Below are 5,904 nucleotides of genomic sequence, written 5' to 3' on the forward strand. Positions count from 1 at the left end.
CTTCACCTATCTTGGAAGCCATCTTTCAAAGGCAGACATTGATGCAGAAATACAATACTGCTTAAAATGTTCGAGCACAGCCTTTGCACTTCTGGGTAAGAGTCTTCTTAAATCATGACATCCTCGCAGAAATTAAGCTCTTGGTTTATCAAGCCATCATCATTCCAACTCTGCTGTATGGTTCAGAAACTTGGACCTCATACAGAAGACATCTCAAGAGTTTGGAAAAAAGTACCACCAACAGTGCCTTCATAAGATCCTTCAGATTAGCTAGAAGGATAGATGCACAAGCATCAGTGTCTTGGCCAGAGCAAATTCCAACAGCATTGAAGCTATGATCATCCAAAACCAACTTCGTTGGACAGGTCAGGTTGTTCACATGCCTGATTTCTGCCTTCCAAAGAGAATCTTTTTCTCACAGCTGAAAGAAGGTCAGTGAAGTAGCAGAGGGCAAAGAAAGCAATTCAAAGACATCCTGAAGGCAAACATGAAGAGGTATAACGTTGACATCAGTACTTGGGAAACCCTTGCTCAGGACCGACCAAAATGGAAGAAGGCTTTTTGGGGGGGACCTCAGCACTTTGAAACAGCTCATCAACAGGCAGAAGAGGAACAGGCGAAAAGAATAATCAGAACATCGAATGCAGCACAGTGCCCATCCCTCCTGGAAACACCTGCCCTCACTGCGACAAGACATGGATCTAGAATTGGGCTGTGGAGCCGCCTGTGGACTCACTGTTAAGATCCTTGGAAGACAGGTCTTACTTGTGAGTGAGTGATTGCCCATCATCTTCATCACGGCGGGAAGCTCCAGGCCATCATTGTCCAAATCCACTCCTGAGCCCATGCAGCTTTGGCAGAATGGCAGGAGGGGCTAGGAGTTGCTGATCTGGCTGATCACCTGGATTACTGTGCTGGCCATGGAAAGCTGCACCTGTTCTACCATGGCTGAGTTGGAGTCCTCCTGCAGGGTGGAGAGAGCTGGGGAGGAACACATTCAGAAAGGCCTAGCATGACAGGAGCACAGAACAGGAGAGTAAAAGTGTCCTATTAAAGGTGCAAGCAGCTTGTGAACGAGGAGCATTTGAATGGCAGCTACCAAGTCTCTCACCAAATGATATGGGCTCCAGTCGGAACAGTGCACTTGCTACAGCCTAAGTCCAGGCTGCCTACAATACTGCGCAGGGGAGTGGTGTCAGGATTATTCCTTTTTTACTGGTGTGCAAATGAATGATGATAAAGATTAAGAAATTTGCCCAAGTTCTTGCAGCAAGTAAATGGCAGAGGCAGAGAGATTCTAGGTGGCCCAACTCCTAGACATCACTCTTTCTGTAGGGATGCTAAATGGGATCCCAGTGGGGAACTGGCCAACCTAAGACTTCCCCACAGACAGCAGTATTTGGCACCTGGACTCACCACTTAAAGGCCACCCAGAGGAGTTCAATACCCACTGCCTTGCAGAGATGTAACCAGTTGGTGAAAGAGGACAGGAGGTGAGGAAGAGGAACTGGTCTTAGAAGCCCGGTAGTTCTCTTGCAAGTATTCATCACCAGGGATTCTGGTTTTCTCCAATTTAAAATCACAAATTCTCTGATGAAAAATTGCAAATTCTCTGACAAAACCCCCAAAATTTGTTATTAAAGTTAAAAGCCCCCTGCAACCCTGCTGGTGCCCCTCACCTCCCCAATGCTTCCCCCAGCCCTACGGGTGCCCCTCACTGCCCCCAAAGCCCCACAATACTGCTAGTGCCCCTCACTGCCCCGACAGCTCCCTCTGCCCTACTCATGCCTCTTGCCCCCAACCCACAGCCCCTGATCCACAGGCCTGCTGGAGGGGGTCCCCAGCTGCCAGGGCTATGGGGCCAGGGACCCAGGCCTGCAGCTCCCCGCCCCCAACAGCAGGCAGCTGCAGCAGAAGCAGGATGGACCTGGCTCCCCCACTGCTGCTGCCTGCTTGGGCAGGGCCGGGGTTCCTGGCTCCCCCCCAGCCTTGCTGGTGCCCCCAGCCATGACCTACAACCCTGCCAGAGGGGCCCCCAGCCCCCTGCAAGCCCCACTCACCTCACAGGCTCCAGAAGAGAGAGATGCGGAACTGAGCCAAGCAGAGCCATGGCTGAGTGAGAGCCTCAGGCCCTGCCCTTCCCCTCCGGGCAGGGCTGGGGGTTTCCCGCCCTGCTTGCAAACAGCTCTTGCAGGCTGGTGCTCAACCAGCCTGCAGAGCTGTTTACAAAAGCAGGGAATCCACAGGTTTCTCTGCTAAAAGGTGAAATCTGCATTTTCTCTGATAAAGAGGGGAAATCTGTAGTTTTCTCCATTTGTCCTTGGGAAATGGAAAACCCGGATCCCTGCTCATCACCTGCACCCCAGCGCCATGCAACAGGTAGATGGTGACCTCTGGTTGGGGTTAAAGTTGTCTGTATGAACAGTTCTGCACCTTCATGCTGCCTCCCAGCCCTTTGTTCCTAAATGACCCAAATCAAAAATATTCCCAGAGCCAGAAATCTGGACCAAATAGACAGTGATGGTATCTCTACAATTTAAAGCACTACTCTGGTAACTTTGGAGGTATATAGTCACCCCAGCAAGAATGAAAACTGCCCTAGTATGGGTGCATCTACACATGCTATTAGTTCACAGTAGGCTTACTATGCAGTAAAAACTGCACGGTAAACCTTCCAAGGAACGCATCTCTGCTCCTGCTCTACTTTGCCCCCTTGCAGCAGCCAAGAGAAGCTCCAGGAAGTGCTAACCTGGGGGATGGCAAGGGGCATGGTGTTACTCCTAGTGGGCACACACCCAAGAGATCTGTCAGCTGCTGCCTTGCTTGGCATGGAGCTGGCTTATCTAGGGAGTAGGCAAGGGCTGGGAATCCAACCCCTGCCTGCTCCCTGGAGCAGTCAGCTCCACACTGCACAGAGCTGCTCTGGGGTGACAAACTAGGGCTGGATTCCCAGCCCTTGCTCACCCACCATAGCTGCCAGCTCTACACCAAGCTGAGACAGGGGGCAGAGAGCTCCCAAATCCTACCACCAACTGGTTCCCAGCTCCTGTGGGAAGCCAGAGAGCTGAGCAGCACCAGGACTGGGGAGAGAGAGCTCCCTATCCCCTGAGGCCTCCTGCTGCCTAGGCACAAATATACTACCTGTATTTATAGGTAGTAGCTAATTGTACAGTAGACTAATTTACTGCAAAGTAAATGGTGCACAAGTGTAGATGGTGATGCTTTACTGCACAGTAGGATTAGTCTACTGTGCAGTAAAGCATCTTGTCTAAATGCACCTCATGACATACAAGTCAATAGAAATCACTGTTTAGAAACTGGAAGACAAGTTTGGTGAGAGTGTAACCTGCATGTCAAGACTGAGGGGATAGAAGCACAGCCAGAATGCCAACATCCATTATCAATTGCTGATACAGCACTTGGCACACCAAGTCTGAACTGCCATGAGTTGGTGTAGCTCAGGGGTAGCCAGTGGAGGTATGCTGATTTTCAGAGTATCTGTTCCGAATGTGGATGGTAGTTGAAGCAGACTGTTCTCATGACATTTAATCCTTGGTTTGCCAAACCAGACAGATACCCAAGTGTCAGAAAAGCAGTGCTGTATCCCTAAGACTATCTCCACCTGGTAAACTGCTCACATCCACTTTATTGTTTCATAGATTTGTAGAGTCAGAAGGGACCTATTAGATTGAGTCCGATCCCCTGTTCCGATTGCTGCTGGAAGTGGAAGACCTCTCCCTCACAATTCCAGTCTGCCACACAGAACGTGTCTCCCAGAGACACTGTCTAGGAGCCAAACACCAGGGACAGAGTCAGCACCTGATCCCAGCTCCCCAGCAAAATGCTACTAAAGCAATGCATTTGCCAAAGTGTCACCAAGAACAGCAACAGGTCAGTTTATGCTCCATTATAAGCTAAAACAGGTCACATGGTGCTAGGATTTCCTTGCAGAGGCATGTGTTTAGGATGTAAGCAGCTTAACAGCCCCCACAAGAATAGAATAGGTTTGGTGGGGGGAATAGAACATTTCTACCTTCTTCCTTAGCATTTGCCCAGCTAAAAGGTAATAGTTGCAAAGTTTGTGCACCACCAGGGCTACAGATTGAGCAAAGCAGCTTGGGCATCTGGGTATTCTTGATCACGTTCTTTTTTGCCAGAATAAGCACAAACATTGATGTTATACATATCAGCTACAGAAGTATCTGAACATTATGAGCAATTTAGGGACAGGTTTGTGCATAGATGACAAATTGGGAAAGACTATTTAATGGCAGAGAGCCAGGGAAGCAAGAAGTCACCTGCATAATATAGAGAACCCTCCTACTAACTTAGTGAGTAGTGGTAGGCATGCAGGGAAGCCTGAGCCCATGGCAGCAGAAAGGAAGAACCAGTGCAAACAAGACTGATTGGGCACTCGGGCTTCCCATATCATCACTAGCAGCTGTCATCCAGAAGACAGGAAAACAGCTCAATATCCAGCAGCACTGTGTTGTCTGTGATAAGCAGGGTCAGGGCTATGCACACCATAAGCTCCTCTTGCAAGACTATTGGAAAAACAAAGGTTATTTCCCTCTCCCCCCTCCTTCAAATAGAGCAGGGAAGTTTAGATTTACTGTTTCTCCTCAGACAGCTGGGCTATGGACAGACATTCAAAAAGTCTGAGCCTGAATTGATTCAATCTTTGTAGGTTAGTCTAACCTGGCTAAGCTGAACCAGTTTGTAAGTATACAGGCATTCCCTCTGGACTGAAGAAATGCAGGTACATGCCTGCAGGGGCTCAGGCTAGAAGCCAGGGGGTGCTCAAGCTGTCCTCCCTTCCCTTCCATAGTGCTAAGCTAAAGTGGGGCATGGTCAGGCCTCCACAGGATGTTTTGATTAGGGAGGAGTTCCCCCCCCCCACTCCCCTTTATTGCTCCTGACCAGCAAGGGAGCCAGTAGGGAGTTGCACAGCATTTAGCACACCATCAAAACAAAAAGTCTCTCTCATTAGTTCAATCTCTTCTTAAACAACTTTTTCCAAGGAAGGAACAGAAGGATATTACCAGCTGGCCTGTTGATTAGCTCCAAAAAGCCCTAAGCAGACGCTGTCCTATCTGCCTTACACATACACCTCTCAGCTTTAGCTAGCATACCACATGCTGGCTGTGGTCTGTGCTGGGGGAGAGCAGAGAGGGGAATCCCTGCTTGAGCAGAGAGAGAGGGAGAAAACACCTACACAGAGGGGTGCAGGATACTGGGGGGCTGTTTCAAGTTAAACTAGGAAGGGGTCTGGGACAGACCTTGCATGAACTGGTTTGACTGAAATCAGTTAAGTATGATACTACATTTAACCAGGTTTCTCTCAAACCAGTTTCAGCCATTTTCAGACAGGTTTATGTGCACTGAACGTCTGTTCTATTATAGATTTAAACCAGTTTCTGATCACTTAAACTAGTTTGTATGCATTGTCTGTCCCTAGCCATGTGTTGTTTAGAGGTTTCCTCACAAGTCACTCAAAAGGGGCTCTTCTACCTAGTCAGAAGTACCATTAAGCTTCATCCCCAAAAACTCCCAGCTTCCTCCCAATCCAAAAAGCCAGAATGTTCAGTAGTATAAAAGATCCTCTGCCACTGGGGCAAGGCCCTGTCCCAACAAGAGCTGTACCCCTTTTCAAGTCACTGTGATAATAGATGCATTAGGAGCATAGCATACTTGAATAGATAGTTGGTTTGAGCAATTGGTCATACCTCCTACCAGCAATGGGAAGAAAATAATTCTGATGAAAATTGGTTTAGGAAAGCAAAACCTCTGCCTGTCTCAGGGCAGAAGCTCATGGCTCAGATGCTTATGGGGTAGTTTAGAAATTAGCTACCCAGCAATTTCTGTACAAAACAACATCCTCTTATTCGTTTAACCCTTGCATGG

Source organism: Gavialis gangeticus, unplaced genomic scaffold (genome assembly GCF_001723915.1).
Source record: "Gavialis gangeticus isolate Ggan-Ray unplaced genomic scaffold, GavGan_comp1, whole genome shotgun sequence".
NCBI classification, from domain to species: domain Eukaryota; kingdom Metazoa; phylum Chordata; order Crocodylia; family Gavialidae; genus Gavialis; species Gavialis gangeticus.